The sequence below is a fragment of the Phacochoerus africanus genome, chromosome X (genome assembly GCF_016906955.1).
Source record: "Phacochoerus africanus isolate WHEZ1 chromosome X, ROS_Pafr_v1, whole genome shotgun sequence".
NCBI lineage: Eukaryota > Metazoa > Chordata > Mammalia > Artiodactyla > Suidae > Phacochoerus > Phacochoerus africanus.
In genome coordinates, this window is record NC_062560.1 from 59,072,924 (window position 1) to 59,093,295 (window position 20,372).

General features: G+C 50.1%; 1 protein-coding gene across 4 annotated transcripts in view; it reads left to right on the forward strand.

Annotated features, from left to right (window-relative positions):
• Window positions 1–20,372, forward strand: part of STARD8 (StAR related lipid transfer domain containing 8) — a 75,687-nt gene that overhangs the window by 31,008 nt on the left and 24,307 nt on the right. For 2 of the 4 annotated variants that reach the window (XM_047764418.1, XM_047764419.1), the window contains exon 1: window positions 11,293–11,462. The exons of the other annotated variants lie outside the window; for them this stretch is intronic. The gene's annotated coding sequence lies outside the window, so the exon portion shown is untranslated. Of the gene's footprint in view, window positions 1–11,292; window positions 11,463–20,372 lie in introns of those variants that run through there. 4 annotated transcript variants of the gene reach the window in all.

Below are 20,372 nucleotides of genomic sequence, written 5' to 3' on the forward strand. Positions count from 1 at the left end.
GGAAAACACTTTAACCTCTTTGTCCTTCAGTTTCCTCATCTGTAAAATGGGACAATGGTAGCAGCTACAGGGTTTCTGTGATGAGTCCATGAGTTAAAATGTGCAAAGAGCTTTGAATAGTGCCAGGCACATTGAAAGAATCATGTGAATGTCTGTGAAATAAATCAAGGAAATAAGGAAAATTATTTTTGTGTGTGTGAGAGAGAAGAGCACATGCAACACATTGGGAGGGTTAATGAAGTTTAGAATGCCAGCTGTTTTGGCTGGGTGAGCTGCTTATGTAGAACTATGAATGTCAACCTTAGAAGTGTGGACTTGTCCCTGTAGATGATGGGTGGCCCTTTCTGAAACTGGATCTTGCTATGGAGGGTGGCAGAGGACTCCTGTGTGAAATGTAGTGCTCTTTCACCAGCCCAGCAGGTGCTGGGTCCAAGAGACTGCCACCAGCCAGAGAGCAGTGAGTTGCCACACATGAAAAGAGAACCAGTCCTGTGCACAGCCCAACTCCTGGCTTAGTAATGATCTAGGGAAGGCTGGGTCAGGGGTAGAGACACTACATCTCTGCCTTCAAAGAGCCACTCATTTCATTGGAATAAGGCCTGCTTCTGCCAAGAATCAACTCAATTTTCCTGGTTGGAAGTAGTGGAGCTGCATGGGTGAGAGGCTCTGTTGTAGCCAGAGAGATAATATGTATAGTGATTACTAGCCAAGGCTGAGTCAGGCCTGTCTGAGTTTAAAGCCCAGTGGTCACTTCCCAACAGCATGGACTTGGGATAATTGCTTAATTTCTCTGTGCTGCAGTTTTCCTGCCAAAAAATGAGGGCAACGATAATCCTTTGACCTCCTCATAGAGTCGTCGTGATGATTAAAGCATAATCATATGTGGAGAGTACTTAGAACTTTGATTCACACAACAAATGCTTCAGAAATGTGGTTAACTATTCTCAGTGACTGAGGGCCCACCATGTGCCAGGTGTCCAGTACCCCTGGGGGTCAAAGGCAGTGGCCTAGAAGCACATGGATGCAAGTAAAGTGGGGTTCATCTTCCTGGAGTGTCAGGTTTCCTCAAAGGCTTAAAGGAGAAAAACGTCCACTTTTATATGAAAACAATATGGATATACACTGGAGTTAAGTGGAAAATTCAAGTAGATGTTTAAGAGCAGGGATTTTTAAAGACATTTCCTGCTTGGAGCTGAAGCTTCAGTTTACATCTTCAGCCCCCAGGGTTTCTATACATTCTACCCCCTCAGCCCTCAGGTGCACTTGGGTACAAAAGTTCCCGCCACACAAATACACAGACAGAACCTTTATGACAGATCATTCTGGGGGTAAGGATAACCACCGCATTACAGGGGTAAAAACGGAGGCTCAGAGTTCAGATTCTGCCATCACCACTTACTAGCTGTGTGAACTTAGCAAGTTACATCACTTTTGTCATCCCCCAGTTTCTTCATCTGTAAAACTGGGGTGATGATGATGATGATAATTAACTGCTTTATCAGATTATGATAAGAATTAAATATATTAATGCCAGAAAAGCATTTTAGAACAATGCCAGGCATATAGTTAGTGCTCAATACACACTAGCATTTTATTAAGTCCATTCTTACATTTCCTCCCACAATGAGACGTTGTCAGATAGGTGTCATCCTGTCCATTTGATGAGGAAGGAAGTTGAAGCTGTAAGAGGTTAGGTCAGAGGCCCCCTTCTCTTTATTAACAGAGGGCATTCCTGTAGTGGGAAGGAGGTGGGAGTAGATGACCTCTTAGGTCCTTCCCAGTTCCCATGTTCTGTGATTCAAGTTAAACTTTGGAGCCCTTTCATATTACTCTTCAGGCTGGAGCCCAAGCAGCAGGATTCAGGAAATAGGGGAGGGACCAGACAGGGAGGGAGATACCTTAGCAGAGTAGGAAATGACTGCTGCATCCCTTCCTTCTAGGCTTCTGCTGCAAGGGGCTGTGCCCTGCACTCCTGCCCCACCAGAGAGCAAAAGGGAAACTCCTGTGCTTGGAGGAAGCTGACCAGGGCCTCCTTTTACTCAGAAGGGAACTGGCCCTTGTGGCAGGGGCTGTATAGGGGCTGCTGGGAACTCAAAAGTCAAAGGCTTGACAGCACCAAGCTGGGCACAGAAAGGGACCTCCCGATGGCTGTTTATCCTGGCTGAGCTAGTCCAGAATGGGGACTGTGGATAGGTCGGAGGGTGCTGGGAGAGAGGAATGGGCTCCCTTCTGGTTTGTAATCCTATGGGGGGGAGGGGGGAGAAACGACAAAAAAAAAAAAAAATCTCCATGAGGCAGAATGGCCTAGAGGAAGGGGCAGATAGGGAATCTGTCTTAATTCTGAAATGAATTTCCTGTGTGACCTTGGGCAAATCCTCTTCTCCAAGTGAAGAATGCATTTGTTCAATAAATATTTTGTGACCACCTCCTGTGTGCCAGCACTGCCCCAGGAAAAGGGCAAGTGGCTTGGAGATCATCAACATGTTAATCTCTCATTCCCTTCCAGCTCTGCCACTGTGCCTATGAAAAGTGGGTGCAAATTGCAGGCAAATAAGCACAAATCAATTCACAAAACTTTTTTCCTTTCCCCAGCCTGTCCCTCATGAATGGATTTGCTAAGGTCTCATCTTGTGGCACGAGAGAAGGAGATGGAAGAGGAAAGTGCTGTGAACCTCAGTTCTGTATCCCCTTATTTTCACTGTGTCATGGGATTATTATCCTCATGCTACAGATGAGGAAACTGAGGCTCGGAGAGGAAAAATGTCCCAGGTTATGTCACAGTTAGTGTAGAGCCACTATTAGAATCTCCAGCCCCTTATTGGCCATCATCAGAAGTGTAATGCAAATGACCAGGTCTGAGAGCTGGCAACTTACTGCCTTCCCTCCATTGTAAACAAAGGTGGATAGGACTCCCCACCATCCTTGAGTCAGGTAATAAAAGTTTGCTCGCGTAGGTGGAGGTTAGGCGTACGCAATGGATTACATAATTTAGGGTCCTGGGTCCAGGCTTTTCAGCATGGTGGATGCCTTCTCATGTTATGACCTACAAAAAAGGTTAGATAAATATACCTTTGTAAACAAAGACGAAAGATTTATCTATTTCTCCCTACCTGATCCTTCCAGAATTTGGCTTCTCCTGTGGATTTTATAGTTTATCGCAGCCAGATTACAACTAGTTATACTAACCATTGTTTTAATTGCTACTCTTTGTTTCCAAATTGTTTATGCTTTGTGTCTCTCTCTGCTGTACTATGAACTTATTAATGTTACTAGCTATATTATTTATCCTATCTAGTTTATAAGACTATCTCTTGCATTACCCAATGCATAACCAGGTCGCCAACAGAATTAACGATGGCTACAATTCTTGAAACAATTGATCATACACATATAACTCTACATTAAAAAAAAAAAGTGTTGATCTCTTTGAGAATAAAAGTAAATATTTATGGAGATGCTTAGATGAAGGTCAAGTCATTTGCTTTCTTGGGCCTCAGTTTTGGGCAAAATAAGAGAGTCTTCAAGGAATGCTTCTGCTCATAAGGTCCAGGATATCCTTGGCCCTAGAAAGGTTTTAAAGGATAGCTTTTGGAACCCAGGGTCCGCTGTTCTTGTCAGACAGATAGTAAGCTAAGGTAGGGGTGGAGAAGGCTGAGGAGTGAGTGAGTCAGTTGGCCAAGATGGCCAGAGCCATTGTTTCCTTCTCCATCTGGCTGTTGGTCAAGGTCTTCTGCCATGTCACGTGGTTGGTGAGATCTGGGGTAGACGGAGGTGGAAGGGCTGACTTGGTTACTAAGATGACCCTCACTATCTTGCATTGAGGTGGGAGACATGGGATGGGTGGTGACACACCTCTTCTGATGGAGAAGGCTGGAGGAGGACTCCAACTGGGGACAGGAGGCCTGATGGAGATGGCGGGGTGGTCAGAGTAGTGGAGCTAAAAGACTTGAGGCCAGTATAGGATAAATAAAGAGGGCTTCCTGATCAAGGTGGGGCGTGGAACTTTCTAGTCGCCCTTGAGGGGGCAGGGCCTGCTCAGCCCCTACCTCCCTCTCCCCCATCCTCCCTCCCTGGCTAAGTGGAAGTGGGGGATACCCTAGGCACTTACATCCCTACTTGCTCACAGCCGGCCCCAAGGAACCCGAAGCTCCAGGCGTGGGTGCCCTGGACACTGTGGGGTGAGAAGGGCACCTGCTGGGACCCGCTGAGCTGGAATTGAGGTTTTCAGAGCTGGGCAGATCACACGGGAGGTCGGGCTTGGCTGCACTTAGGCCTGGAGTCCCCACACTGCTATGCACTCCTTCCCCACTGCTGCCTCCTCTGCGGTTCCAGTTCTATTTCCCTCTATTTCATCTGTCCGTCTGTCTAAACTATGCCTCTGGCTGGCAGGCCCGCTTTTTCAGACCTTCCACCCCCGCAGCCTGCTTGCTTCTAATTCTTAGCTGGCTCTCACTCTGTCTCGGGGTGCACCATCATTTGATCCCAACTGTCCGTCCGGCTTCATCCCTACTCGCCTCTTTCCCTCTGCCGTCACGTTTTAACACATAGTAGTAGGTTTTAATAAACAGTGTGTTCCCAGCCTCCTATTCCTCCAGCATTTTCTTTGTTGCTGCCCCTGGCATCACACTTGCACCCTTCTGTATGTCTTTCAGTGCCACTGTATGTCTGATCCTAGGTCTGTGTTTTTACCTCTTCATTCCAATGTCCGTCCATCCATCTTTCCCACGTTTTGTCATATCTTTCTACCTAGTCGGTAGCACCCTACACTCCCTGTCAGGTCAAGGGCCCCTTCCTGCCCCCTAGTTGTGTGACACAGCCCAGCCACCCTTGCAGCACCTTTTTGGTCAGCTTGCGTTGCCTGAAAGCTCCATCCCAGGAGCTCCACTCCAAGAGTGCCTGAAATGTCGTCTTTTTTTAAATGGAAAAAAAATATATTTCTTTGAGCACTGAAAAAATCTTTCCAGGCTCTTTGCAGTCCTTTTCCCAGATAAATTCCCCCGTGCTCCCCCCCGCCCCCCGCCTCAATGGCACATAGGAAATAATAGCAAACCGGGTTTGCTCTTCATGGACCACGAATGCATTGAAGGCTGCAGACAGCGGAAAAGCCTCAGATCAAACCCTCTGATTGTATACATGTGGACACTGAAGCCCAGAGAGGGCAAGACTCTCAGCCCCATCACACAGCATCTCTGTGGTAGAAGCCAAATTTGCAGGGGTCTGGCCCCTAATCTAGGAGCCTTGGTGGGAGTGGGGCCTATGAGCTACTTTCTTGGTGTTTCTTGGGATTCTGTTGATCCAGAGACATCAGATGTCCAACCTGGGAGCCTTGCTGTCCTCTCCTCTTTCCCTGTCCTCTGGGACCTAACCTGGTGGCCCACCTGCCTGGGTTGGGCATTCTCCATCTGGGGCTGCTGTTGCTTCCAGTACTGGCATAGGAGTTCCAGGAAGATAGGGACCCTTGTTGGGCCTGCCTGACCTCTTCCCCACCCAAGCCCCTACCAGTGTGTGTGTGTAGGGGTACTGGGGAAGGAGAGAGCTATGCTTGTGGAAGGGGAAAGGGACCATTGAGACAGGACAGGGCCTCCAAGGCCAAGAAGAGCCCAGACTCTTTGTTGAGTGGTCCTTGAGCCACACCACACATCCTATGCCCTCTCTGATGTCATTCTGGGGCCTCTGAGGGCTAATCTACAAGGAAAGGAGATGGTGGATGGGTGGCCTCCTGGGCACTGTCTGGCTGAATTGAGATTGCCAAACCCTAGAGACCCATAACCACAGGGTTGGTCTAGGCCAGGCTGTGGGCAGGGCCTGTAAAAAGCTACTCCCTGCCCCCATCCTCCCCCTCACCCCAGGAGCCCTCCAACTTCGTGGGCTGGAGCATGAGGTTAGGCTGTGGTGGGCTGGCAGTGGAGCATGTGAGTGGGAAGGAAGAGCCTCCTCTTTCCTCCTACTCTGTTTCCTCCTCACCCACCCAAGGTCTGTCTGGGATGCTACTTCCTGGGAGGGACATGTGGAAGGACCCCAGGCAAGGGAGCAGGATCCTGAGCTCCATTCAGGGGCTCCCGGTGTCCACTGCCACAAGGTGAGTTGAGGGACGCACTGGAGGCAGAGGCTGGGTCTCCCCCCTTTCTCTGCCTTTCACCTCAGCCCTCCCTTTTTTTGCACTTTCCTCTGTTCTGTCTCACCTGGCCCCCTGCTAACCCCATCCTCAGAGGACCTCATACCCCCACCACTCTCCCTTCCGTTGTAGAAGTCCCATTCATGTAGGGTTTCTTGGAGCCCTGCCCAACCCCCCCCCCCAAAAGCTCACAGAAGCAGAATAGTCTGGAAAGAAGGGACTATAGAAACAAGGACCCAGTTATATTTTTCCAGATGAGGAAGCTGAGCCTAAACAGGAAGGAGCAAATCTGAAGGCTGAAACTAAATCGGGCAGAAGGAGCTGTTGAGGAAGGTAGAGGGAGGGTTCCCCTGACCTCAGCTGCTTGTGTGTGTGCATGAGGAGGGTGCCGGGCAAGGTGAGGGGCTCATGTCGGAAGTGGACTCACCTTGGCTTATTTCCCTTTAGCACACTGACATTCCTCTGAAGAACAGAAATGGTGTGTGGCATGGGGCTGGGGGTAGACATCCTGCTCTGAGTGTCTTTCCCTGGGGCGACCCCACCTATTTCATTTGGGCCAAGGTAGGGAGACTTCCTTGAGGGAATGGGGCCTGGGGGGAGGGGTGGGAGGTGCTCCATCTGCCTGTAGCAGAAAACCTCTAGCTCCTTTGAGACAGGTCAGTAAAGTCCAGCCAAGGTCCCATCCTGGGTGTGAAATGCGACCCATCACTTGGGTCTGTTTTGTGGATGCTGCAGGCCAACAATCTGACACTTTAGCTGGTGTTTGTTGGGGGTAGGGGGCAGGATCTTGGATTTATAGGGAAGAGCTGGGGACAGAAACTGAGTGGGCCTGGGTTCTCTGCCTCCAGCTGCCTAGTCCAGGTATCTGGAGGCAGTCATGACTTGCCCCAGTACTTCCCTATTGATGGCTCCAGGGGGCAGGTGGGAAGGAATACGTGCTTCTGTGTCCTAGCTTGGGGAGGGAGACCCCAGAGAAGGTAAGTGGCCCTGAAATTCCCCTGGCCTGTGCCTGGTGCAGCCAGGGCTCCAGATTCCTTCACAGCCAACCCAGCCCGGTAAAGAGCTCCCCCTTGCAGGGTGCTCTGGGGTGTGGGGTGAGCATAGCCAAGGCAGTCCCCTGGGCTGAGGACTAACAGGGGGTCTTTGTGCTCCTCCCAGGACATAGCTCTCTGTTCCCCACTCCCACTTGGCAATGCTCAGTGAGGTGCCTGTGTGCCCCTCACTTATGAGCCCCTCCCACCACCACATCCCCCCTTCCCACATCTGGCCTTACTCCAGCTCCCCTTCTTAGTGCAAACCCCCCTGGTGTGGCCATGGCTCCTCAGGAATTTTTTTTTTTTGCCAGCTGTAACAATCCCACGTTGTGGCAGCCTGATCAATAGCCCCTTTTCATGAGGCTGGGTGGGAGCCCTGAACCACCAGGCAGCAGGCCTTTGCCCTCCCACGCCTGACTGGTGGGCTTTCGGTGAGGCCTGCATGAATGTGCATGTGCATGTAAGCATGTGTGTCAGAGCACCCATGGTCATGTGTTACACGAGGCTGGTCTGAGGGTAATTCATTTTCCTCTCATGGTTCCTATTCCCCTTTTTTTCTTCTCAGCTGAGTTCCTTGGAATTATTTGCTGCTGCTCCTTTTGCCGCGTTGGAAAAAGTAGTGAAGAGTCTGTTGGGTACCTTCCTGTTGTTACCCTCAGCCATTCCGGAGTGGGGCTATGGTTCTGCCTGCAGCAGCCTGAGGAAGTCCCATCTTGGGCAGAGAGACGGGTAGGGGCTGCTCTAAGTCCTCTGATAAGTACTTTTTGGGACCCAGGTGTCTCAAGATGAGGCTCAGGGTAACAGCATATGGAGTTTCTTTCTGCCACTACCTAGAAGAAAAGGGCTGATTGGCCCCTAGCAAAAAGCTTACCTCTGCAATACCTTCAGTGCCATCCCACCACCTGTCACGCTTTACAGGACAGCCTCACATCCAACTGTCTCAACTTTGCCCATTAGGGATTGTGCTCTCCCTTCATTTTAAAGGTGAAGGAACTGATGGTTGGAGTGGCACAATGACTTTCCCTGGGCAACACAGCCTGAAGGCGGTAGAACTGGCTCTAGCACCCAACTCTCCTACTTCCTGATCCAGGGCTCACTCCACCATTGCTCAGTGCCCCTGTCACTATATCTAACAGTTTGAAGCACTTTCTAGGTGCCAGCCAACCATTCTAAGTGGAATTTAGTCCAGTGGATCTGCAAGCAGATATATAAGGTCAAGAATGTGATTATAGACCACATGTTACAGGTGAAGAGACTAAGGCACAGAAAGTTGGCAAGCAATTTGTCCAAGGTCATGCAGCTAGTAAGTAGCAGAGTTGCACTTTGTACTCAGGCTGTCTGGCTCCAGAATCCATCATACTGCCTTTTGTATGTTGCAGCTGGGCTGTGGTAGTGGTAGAATGAGGGAAGCCCCACGCCTTGGGCATAGAAACACATACATGCACCCTGAGGCTTTTTCACCTGCCCTCAGCCTACCCCCATGAAAACTCTACATTTCCCTGCGTGATGGTTGAGCTGAGATCCAGGGCAACAGCAGAACTATAGGGCACACAGGCAATAGTGAGAGCTGGTGGAAAAAGGGATGCCAGAGGCCTAGAGGCTCCAGTTATCTCTAGAGACACTTAAGATGCAGCCCAGGAAGAAGCCTGTGAAAAGCTACCATGTCCTCATCTTCCAGACACCATTACTGAATTCTAGATAAGGCTCTGGCTTAGGTTTGGGGCAAGGGGCTTGGGGACCAAGGGCTGCTGGTGATTGAAGGAGATGAGCTATCCGTGTTTTTCTGAAGAGGCTGAACTCTCCTTGGTTTTCTGAAGTTCATGGGATAACGGAAAGAGATCAAAAAAGACCCAGAGAAATAGCCTAGACATCGTTTGGGCCATTTCAGAATGTCACAGTGTGGGTAGCAAATATCAGGATTGCAGCTTTAGCTGACTATTGTGTTCACTCGTTCACCAGATGTTTTTTTATTGAGTACCTAGTCTGTGTCAGGCACTGTGAAGCTCTCGTTCTAATTATTTATAGCAATTGCTCCTTTTGTAGTTTTGGTTCTCTTTTTTGTAGTTTTTGTGCTTCCTATAGTTTTCCCTTTTTTAGTTTTCTGCCTTGATTGCCTTTTTTCTATTTAAAAAAAAATTGGAGTTTCCATCATGGCTCAGTGGTAATGAACTGGACTAGTATCCATGAGGATGCCGGTTCGATGCCTGGCGTCACTCAGTGGGTTAACGATCTGGTGTTGCTGTGAGCTGTGATGTAGGTTGCAGACACAGTTCGGATCTGCCTTTGCTGTGGCTGTGGCTGTGGCCAGCAGCTGTAGCTCCAATTCGACCCCTAGCCTGGGAATCTCCATTATGCCATAGGCGTGGCCCTAAAAAAAAAATTAAAAAAGCAAAAAAAAAAAAAAACGAATTGGATGTCTCAGACCCATCATATCTGATTCAATTAAATGTACCCACTAAAAGGTAAGTTGGGGTTTTTGCTCATTATTCATTTGATTGTATTTATTTATGGTTATCCCATGAGTGTCTTTTAATATTCATTCACCCATTAGCAAACATTACTGAGAAGCTACTGTAGTCGCTGTACTCCGTGTTATGTGGTGGATGGAATTGGTTCTGACATAGTTTCCTGCCATTAGGGAAGCTATAGGGTCATTGCTGGACCCACACTCTTATTCCCTTCTAACCTTTTTCAGAAGCAAGGTAAATTTGGCTCCAATTCAGAACCTTAGGATGCTTGCAAATATAATAACCCAGTCTCAAGAAGGAGGTAATCTCCCTTCCCACCATAAGGGGTTCTGGCTCTGGGTAGGATTTTGTTTCCAGGAGTAAGTTCTGGAGTAAAGGTCTCATCCACATCCAAGACCCAAAGGAGCATGGCTCATCTTGAACAAAGTGCCTGCTGTGGTCTTGCTATTGGGAGGAAAAGAGGGGTACACACTGGAAGTAGCCTTGCTTCACAAGTTCTCCTCTGATTCTCATCAGGGCTGGCAGGGAAAGAAGGTGGAAGAATTCCAACTTGGCCTAGTGGACTGAAGGCCAGACAGAAGGGGGAACTTGGGGCTAGGTCTGGCTCTGCCATTGCCTCAGATGACCTTAAGAAAGTCACGGTCTTAAAAAACATTAATTTTTGCTCTCATCTGTGTTGGGTACTCAAGGCAACAAGTTGGATGCAGTCCCTGCTTTCTAGGAACCTCAGCATTTCTCCCATCTGTTAGGTAAGAAATCGCCCATCTGTTAGGAGAAAATAACCGGTGTGCAGGTATTGTTCCTGCCATGGATTTGCTGGGAAAACTTGTGTGAGTCATCTCTTCTTAGTTTCTGTATTTATACGTGTGCAGGATGGTGGTTGGATGGTGTGGAGTCTTGGGTCTTCCCAGTGGCTAATAGGAGTCCTCAATTCAACAGTGAAATCAAAGCATGAACTTATGTTGGACCCTTGTGAAGAAAGACAAGAGAGAAACCAAATCTTAACACTCTGTTTCTTACTGAATTTAAACTGGCTTTCAGGTGGTAGGTACCTGCTGTCACAACACTTGGGAGCCCTCTCTTGCCATGATTACTGTAGATGCCCCAAGTTTTCCATGCATTTCTCTGCAGAGGTAGAGTTTGGACTCTGAGCTGGGGTTCATGAGGGAGTTGCACAAAATGGGAATGGCAACTTCCTACTCAAATATTCTAATTGTTCTCTTGGTGTCCCCAGGAATCGGAAATCTCACATAAGTTGTGTCTTCTGAACTCCCCGTAAAATTATCCTCAGCAAGCCATTGAACCTTCCCGTGTGCATGGAATATGTATTTAAATCCCCCACACGGTGCCAGACACAAACAGAGCTCAATAAATATTAGTCTGCGCGCCCAGCCAAGTCGCTCCTTCACCCTCAGGCGCTGGCCCCGGGCTTCTGCCTTGTCCCAGCCCGCCCCCGCCCCCGCCCCCGCCCCCGCCCCCACACCCACAGCCGCCGCGGTGTGACCTGAGGAAGAGGCATCAGCATGGGGATTGGAGGAGCTGGAGGGCAGAGCCCCGCCCACCACGATTTGGGCCGCTTTCTTCGGAGTTCGGTGGGCCGGACTGAGCCCTCATTGGTCGAGGTCCTGTAGGTGGGCGGGGCATCCACGCCGCCCGACTCGCCTCTGTTCCCCTCCCCACCTGCGCCGAGAGTGGCCCCGGGTTGACAACAGCTAAGCGGCGGTGGCAGCTGCCTCTCCAGCTGGCACTGTTAACCCCCGCCCGACCCCAGGCTCCGCGCGTGCCTCCTGCTGGCTGGCAGCTGCGTCGGGGTCTCGAACCCAAAGCAGCGGACGCGGCCTCCAGGTGGGAGTTGGGGCGACGGCCGGGGCCGGTTACGGGGTGGTCGGGACAGGCTGGTTGCTGGGGCTTCCGCGCTTTGTCTCGCCTTGTCTCTGACGCGCTTCGGCCCCGGCTCTTAGCTGCCCGGTATACAAGAGAGACGCTGAGGGAGCAGTCTGGGCCACTTGAGCCACCCAGGCTTGGGGCCAGAGTCGCTGAAATTGGGGGAACCTCCGGAACCCGCCGGCAGCGCTTCTCCCTAGGAAGCCCCGCGAGTGGGGTGGTGGGGTGGTGGAGGGTGGCTGTCCCTCCGTTATCCCCGGGCCTGGCCAGAGTCCGCAAGCCGTTGCTCTGGGGCTTAGGAGGCAGGCTGGAGCTGGGCGGGGTGGCGGGACTTGGGCTCTGTGGTCGGTCACGCAGCTTTTCCTCTCTTCTCTTCCTCTGCTGTTGAGCGCATTTCCAGGAAGCCCCTGGTCTGGTCTGGCAGCCTGGGCTTTCCCCTCCGCCACTGCCTTCCCTTCTGAGAAACGCCCAAAATTTCCTGGCAGTGGGGATCAAACGAAAACCTTTGGATAAGTCGCGTCTTTCAGGGCTCAGTTTCCTCATGAACTCTATAACGGGTTTGGATTAGAAAACCTCTGAAGAAAGGCCTTTTAGTGGAAGTTTTGGGGATTTCCCAGTTAGATAATCTGGGGTTCTCACCTCCATTTCTCTTCTCCCATGAGTCTTTAAAGTTAAGCACTCAGGAAACCAAGGTTCAGCCACTAATTCATGTGACCTTAGGCCAGTCATGCTACTTCTGTGGGCCACAGTGTTTTCAACTGCACCTCAGATGGTGGGCTGGATTTCAGTATCTAAAGGTCCAGTCTCTTCGGCTCTGGCATCTGATGACTGGCTGCATGGGTCCAGATTCTTAAACTGGCAGGTAAAGGGTTGTTTCTGAGATGCTTAGGGTGGCAGAAACTAGGCAGATGGAGAGCCTTGTGGTGATTATGCAGCTAAGCCAGCTGGACAACTAGTAGTGTTTGGGGAAGGCAAGCAGGACAGCAGCCAGACTGAAGGTGGGGAGTGGCGGGGCCAATTCAGAGCCCTGGGCCCCAGAGGGTGGGCTGGAGGGCCCTGGCTTGTCTCCATCTTTCTCAGAGCACCAACATCTGCCCACCCCAGAGGAGACAGTGATGAATCACACCCAGGGCTATTTTCAAACCCTGACTCCTACTACGACCTGCTCCTGCCCCCACTCTAGGGATTGATGTCCCCATCCACCGTCTCGTACTGCTTTCTGAATTTCCCCTTCACTTTCATCCTCCTAGAATGAGAGACAATTCTTGTCTGGGGTTGAGGGGTCAGGCAACCCAAGGGAGTAGAGAAGGTGGCAACTGCAGGTGATTTCTGAGTGGTTGATGGAGTGAGCCAGAAGAGTGTGACAGCAGTGATGGCTTTGGGGGTGGGAGACTCTTTTACCCTAAAGCTACCGTATTGCTGGACATTCTGAGCTGGTCCTCATTTCCAGGATTTGGCCTAGTCCAACTATGTTCTGAGTATGAGATTTGGAATTTCTGCTCCCTGGACCTCTGTAGTTAGGGCTATAAAACACTACATGGATAGAGTGGGGTTACCCCATTTGCTTGCCTTCTCTCCGCTTCTTAAATGGCTCTTGCAGAAGTATGCTAAACCCTTCTGTGCTTCTGTGGTTCCCCTCCCCGATTTGGGGAGGAGAGGCTGTTGGGAGATGATATCTGGAGCTGTTTAGGGTAAAGAAAGAGGCTGAAGCTGCGCAAAGGGACTGTGTAACCCTGTGTGAGTGCCGGTGCGGGTGGCGGGGGGGGGGGGGGGAGACTTGCAGGGAAGACAGAAAAGCCTTCCTTATTAAAGCACAACACCTCCTGAGTTTGAGCAGAGGAGTGAAGAAAGTGGCACAGGGAAGTCCCAACTTTGACCCTCTCTGTCTCCTTGACATTTAAAAATTCCATTCTTAGGGCTATAGATTGGAGACAGAGCAGAGGACCCTTGGAGCCAGCTATAGGTACAACAGTAGCGACATAAAAAAAGGAAGTCCGGAAGGGAGGAGAGGATGGAGACTTTCATGGGGATGCTGTGGCAGCTGTCAGCACTTTTCCACTAGGACACTCATGAGGCTTGTTCCCTATTCCAGCCGTGGAAAGTTCAGGTTCAACAGATGGCAGGTTTAACCAAGGCAGGCTATGCCTCCACCTTCATGGGGTCTCTTACTGGAAGAGGGGGTTACCTCTGGCTTGAATAGAGTAAGGAGAACTTTTTTCTTGGGCTCCCAGTTTGGGTAGGATCAAGCATAGTGGCCCTGGGCCTTTGGGAGACTGTTATCAGATAAAGTAGAGATAGGGGATCTGAATGATGCGAGGGCTCTAGGGTGGAATGTGTGAGCTCCCCCAACCCTGCAACCCTAAACAGAGGAGTTGAGCACAGGGCTGGGCCCACAGTTGTGGGCATCACGTGTTTATCACAGCTTTATTCATCTGTGACTTGGGGCCTTGGTTTATGTGTGTGTATTGGGGGGACAGGAGTCTTAGTAAACTTGAATCAGTGGACAAGAGGCCACAGTCACCAGTCCGATGTGCTGTGTTTGTGTGTTACATCTGCTCTACCCAGCCTTCTACCTTGGGAACCTGCATACCCACCATTGCTGTGCCTTTTACCCTGACCACACAGGGACTGCGGAACTGGAGGTTAAGTTCCTTTAGAGTCCAATGTGGTATGGGGCAAATAACAGGGGACTGGGAGCTGAACACATGAAGGTTTAAGTCCAGACTCTGCTGCTCCACTTGACTTCTGAGACTCTTGGTTTCTCCCCGCCTTTTCCACTTCACTGCACTAAACGAGGGGATCCAGGGTGAAATGCTTGGTAAACTATCAAGTGCTGTATAAATTATTAGCCATTAGGTTCAAGCTTGGTGCTAGATTTTGTGGAGGACACAAAGCGTAACCCCCACCTTCAAGGAATCTATCATCTAGGCGCTAGTGGCATGAATGGCACATGACACACTAAGTCTATTTTGGTGAGGTCTTTAAAAAATGATTATGTTGTGAGTTTGATCCCTGGAAACTTCCATATGCCGTGGGTGCAGTCAAAATAAATAAATAAATTAAACTCAAAAAATTATTATGAAGAATTTCAAACATACATAAAAGTAGAGATGATTGATGTAATAAAATCGTATGTCACCCAACTTCAACAGCCATTAGCCTGTGGCCAGTCCTTCCCTATTTACACCTCCATCTACTCCACCCTCTTTCTTGTTATTTTGATATGAATCCCAGACACCTTATCAATTTATCTATAAATAGCCATATATATAAACTATACAGATAGGCAGAGGGTAGGGACTTATAGACACTGCACCATGAGTACACCTTAAAACAATCCCTTAGTATCATCAAATATCCTGGCAGCGTTCATATTTCCCATTGTTGAGGAGGATGTTTCACCCTGGGAGGCTTGGCCAGGGAGCAGTTTTTCTTTAGACTGAGAGGAAGACAGAGGCATTGACATTTGAGCTGATCCTTGAAAGTGAGGCCCAGGATCAGTCGGAGCTGGAGGGATTATGGAGCTGTAGACCCTTGCTTTACAGTGCCTGTCTCTTAGGCTCCAGCTCTGGGGGCTTGGACTCCCAGAGGCTGGCCTGTGGAGGCTTCTCCCAGAAAGGACATGTGTGCCTTGGTTCTCTAGTGGTTAATGGGAGTTCTAACTCTCTGACTGCCCCCCGCCCCAGTTCCAGGGCCACCCAGGAGCTGGAGGTCTGCAGCCCTGGGAGAATTCCTGGGAGGTTGCTCGCCTCCGGGCCCCTCCCCTGCCCCTGGCCCCCGAGGCCAGTTCCAGTTCAGAGCAAAACAGGATGCATTCAGGATGAGCGTCTTTCCTAGCTTGTCATCTAATCACCATGACCCAGCTTGGAGCTTCCTCTCTCATTCATGATAAAAACCCTCACTGTCTCGCTTTTCCCTCCCACCCCAGTAAGGGTGTGCTAACTTCCTCCACATCCGGGCCAGCCCTCCTCCACCCCCAAGTGGCGCTGAGGGAGAGCTTCCCTCATCCAGGCCTCGCTGCCCCAGAGCCTCCTGCTCTTGGGCTGTCCTTGGGAAAGGAGTGGCTCCTTTCCAACAAGCCCGGGGTCCTGCCTCTGTTTGGTTAATGATTGAGCCACATAATAACCACCTCAGAAAGTCACCTCTAGGGGATGGCCATTAACTAACTCCTTGTCCACCTGGGGCCTTAAAGGGACCCCATTTTGAGCCCTCACCTTCACCCAAGGGGATATTAACAAACATTCAGTCATGGGAACTCCTGGGGCCAATTAAACTTATGCCCCTCTGTTTTCACTTGAGCAAACAGTAGTAGTCATTCACATTGCTTCAAGGACACACATGCAGCTTGGGTGGTATTGAGAGGGGCAGAGAGTTGAGTTGATAGGGATTCAGATGGGCAGTGGGGTAAGGTTTTTTTTTTTTAAGGCATTGGAGTCAGAAGGGGGTCAGATGTTTCCAGGAGAAGTTGACACCCTGATTTTAATTTGAAAGTCAAAAAAGAGCAAGAAATGCCCATCCAAATGGTTTGCCATTACTGGGGATGGGGTGAGGCTGTGTGTGTATGTGTGTGTGTGTGTGTGTGTGTGTGTGTGTGTTTTCAGTAAGGCCATGGGTCCCTCCACACCAGGCTAGGACATGAGGCCTGAGGCCTCTGTAGTGTAGGAGGAGGAGGAGGCCTTCCTCAGAGAGCCTGTATCTTGACAAGCAGTGGGAGTTGGGTCAGGCTGGGGCCCAAGTCCAGTTTAGAAAGCTCTAGACCATAAGAAATTTTCTGCAGTTTCAGCAAAATGAGAAGGAACCAACATTTAGTGAACCCTGTGGGCCTACAATGGGGTCAGGAAACTGGGCTTCTGGTTGCACTTCTCTGTAGCTGCCTCTCCATGAGTGACTTCAGAAAGGACATTTGCTTTCTTTGGATCTAAATTTTTAAAATGCAAGCCCCCCAACCCCCACTCAATGACTCAGTTTATGGGAAGAAAACGGCAAAGAAACCATGAGACTTATGGGACATTTCTGCCCCTAAGAGCCCTATTGGACAAGGACTGAAACAGGTAATTGGGCAAGGCCAATGGGAGAAAACCTCATCTCTCTGGACCCCACATTGGTACACCCCCATCTTTAAGGGATAGAAACCCCTATAAGACAATAGAGAGGGGGGGGCTCTTCTTTCCCCTTCCAGCTGTCCTGGGGGCTGTTTGCTTTCCTGTAATAAAGACTTTTGCTTGCTTGCAAAAAATAAAATAAAATAAATAAAATAAAATAAAATAAAATAAAATAAATAAAATAAAATAAAATAAAATAAAATAAAATAAAATAAAATAAAATAAAATGCAAGGCCCATGGCATGGACTCGGTGGTATCTCAGGCTGCCTTCTAGTCACAAAAGTATACATTTGCAGTCAAGGATTTTTTCTTATACACAAGGCAAAGGTGAGCTGACTTCAAATCTTTCCAGGCCCAGTCACTAAATACTCGCTAAGTACTCGCAGCTGGCTGGTCAGTTTGGGCTGGCTGGACCTTGAACTGCCACAACTTGGATTTTCTTTCACTGCAGGCTTTTGAGCAGTTTGTGTCTGTCCCAGGTGGCCACCCTCTGACCCTTTCAGCCCCAAGTTAATAAGTGACCTGTTCCCCCTGAGTAGTACCAGCCCAAGGTGCTCCTGGGATCCCAGGCCTCTGTGGGAACTGGCTGGGGGCCTAGCCAGCTCCGGTCACCTTTATGCTTCTCCTACAACAGCCCAGAGGTAGGAAGCAGATGGAGCTCGGGGAAGAAGGGCCTTTAGAGGACACTGGGTTTAAATTCTCCTTCTGAAGTTTAGGTCTTGCTCTCAGAGTGCTTGTATAGTCACTCACCTTCAATAAATGGGAGGGCGGTATGTTATGGCAGTTGCTTGCATCCACGGAATTTCCAAAAGTTTTTTTCTGATGTTGAGCTCAACTCTGTCTCCCTGAGATTTCTATCCCTGGGACCACCTTGACCCGGCTGTTTTCTCTGACCTAAAGGACAGAACCAGAGGCCAGAACCCGAGTCCTGCTGTGTTCTTCTGGGACTATACAGCCTCAGCTCTTCCAAGTGCTCCTCAGGGGACCTGGGGCCAGTCCCCTTTGCAGCCTCGTTACTGTCCTCTGCACTTGCTACTGTTTGTGGCTCTGGGGGTGGGAAACGGAGCTCTGGAAGCCCCTCACTCTCCTTTTTATTTATAACCTGAACTCTCAGAAAACTTCTCCATTATCTTTTTCCTGTTGGCTCCAGCAGGTAGATTCTGAACCCCTGTAGTCCTGGGTCCAAACACCTCACACAGTAGTGTCTGATTCTTTTGTCATTCTGGTCCAGCTAGTTGCCATGACTGGGGAGCTCTGGGAGGGTGGGGCCTTCTTCTTGGTGTCCTGATCAGCAGAGGACAAGCCTGAGGCAAGGAAGTGCTCACCCGGATGAGTGGACTGTGTCGCACTGTGGGGGCTGTCTGTGTAGCCTGCTTTCCCGCTACTTGTTTTTGTCTCTTGAGCTGGTGGGGGTGGGGGAGGGGATATTTTAAGGAGCACTGAGACTGGAAATGAGTCTGAGCCATGCCCACAGTGGGGCCTAGAAGGGTGAATCAGACAGGGAGAAGCACCAGCACCACTCCTCTAGCAGTTGATGATGACACTGATGAGTCCTCCCATTTCTTTAAAGTTTCCAAGGCACTTTCACTTCCATGATCCCATTCTGTTCTCAGAGCAGCCCAGTCCCATAGACAGTGTGATCCCCCCAGTGTGATCCTGGCTGATCCTCACCTGAGGCCCAGAGGGAGGAAGGTGTCTGTGGAGGGAGGATTTGGAACCCAAGTCTCCTGCCGCTCAGCTCACCCTGTTTCCCCCAAACCACGCCCAACACCCAAGGCGGCTATGGCTGACTTGGCAGCTTCCCCACCAGAGAGGAACCTCTGCCCAGGCCGCAACTAGGTTCCCATGGCAGAGGGAGTGACCTCCAGAAGAGGTTGCCTGAGGATTTCCTGTCCTTTATCTGGGCTGGCCAAAGGCACACTGGTCTGAGGTGTGAGATAGGCACTTGCAGCCAGTCGTTCTGCTCCAAACTGGGGTCAAGTCAGGCGGGAGTAAGGGCAGTGAGCTGGAGAAGCACTTTGCCCCAAACATCTGGGCTGCGCAGTCCCCACCTGAGCAGGGCCTTCTAAATGGAAAAAACAGAGACATGAGGGAAAGGGGCCAGAGTGGAGCTGAAGCAAAACACCCCCTGATCTGTACACACGGTGCCTGGGGCAGGAGAGTGTTGTGGTGAAAGAGCAGGGCTCAGATATAAGACAACACTGCGTGACTTTAGGCAGATTATATAACCTCTATGAGCCTCCATTTTGTAAGGAGATACATATCTACCTCATAGGGTTGCTGAATATGAAATCTATCATATATAATAGCACTCTCACCATTATTGTTGTTGAGTAGTACTTTCTGCCACCTTGTCACTTTTCTATTTCTCACTGACCTGGAGACATGCTGTGCTCAAACCTGCCACCTCCTGGGCATTAGCTCTGGATGTTTTGTCACTTAAGATTCTGCCTCCCCCAGAAAAGCTCCTCCTGGCCATGCCTGCCTACAGGGCTCCCTTCCAGTGGCCTCCAGTGGCACTGAGGATACTGCAGTAGGCTTGGTGTTAAGAGGATAACACCAAAAAATGATAGTGAACTTTTCTCAATTCTTGACACATTTGAATTTACTTATTTTCCAGGACAATTTGGTAAGCCGGGTACTGCTATCATCACCCCTGTTTTACACATGAATAAACCGAGCAAGGAGGGGTTCAGGGAAGAACTTACCCAAGGTCATGTGACTCAGGAGTGGTGGAGCTGGGATCGAGACTCAGGCCATCTAACTCCACCACCCACACCCTTAGTGACTCTGTCATGCTTCCCTCTTCCCTTTCCCAGGTGCCTGGCTGGGAGGCAAGAGCTGAGGCTTGAGTCTCCCTTCCACTCCTGACTGCTCCCTACACCCACCAGCAATCAGTCACTCCTGCACAGACAGTCCCCAGGTCCTTGCCTCCCTCCCCACCCTGCCCCCCTTGGGTTGGACAGATGCAGAGGAGAGAAAACACCAAAGGCTAGGTATTGATGCTCTAAAGCAGAGCTGCAGTGGGGTTGGGGAGGGTGTTTGGGAAGGAGTTGGGGGTTGTTCTGATGGCGGTGGCAGGCTCGCCTGATTAGCACTTTCCAACACTGAGGGTGGCAAGTGGCTTGGGGGAAGAGACATTTTAATGAGCTATCTTGACAACCAAGTTGCATTATTTAGAAGGTGTGGGTGGTTAGGGGTGGGCAGGAGGTGGTCTGGATTCACTTTTGTGAGCCTTCCAGCTGGTGTGGCCCATGCTAAAATTGGATGTGTACATGGGGGGCTTTTGTCTAGAAGCTCTAGTCCTCCCTGCAATGTTCCTACCTCCAGGCTCTTGGGTACTGCAAGCTTCCTTCCCTCAGGCTGTACCAGCTGCCAGCTCCATTGCTTTCAAGCTCATTTTCTGTTATCTTGCCTTCAGATAAGCTCTGGGGGTTGGGGGTGGGGGGCTTCAAGGAACAGTCCATCTTAGCCTCTGCCTCCCTGAGAAGGGTGGGCCTGGTAGCAGCTCTGGCCAAGAGCTCAGCATTTGTTCAGTTTTCCAGACCTTCGTGCCTTCTGTAGGGCCTGCATAGAGTAGGTGCTTGGGTAATGTTAGTTGAATAGTGTACAACCAAGGGGGAGTGGATTTGGAGAGGAGAGCCTGGGGAGGTTGACATGGGAATAGCTCAACAGGAGGGCTATGTGCATTTTAGGCAGGCTCCTGGCTGCATTGGTAGTTGACCTTTCAAAGCCTCAGTTTCCCAATTTGCACAGCAAGCCTGCTTT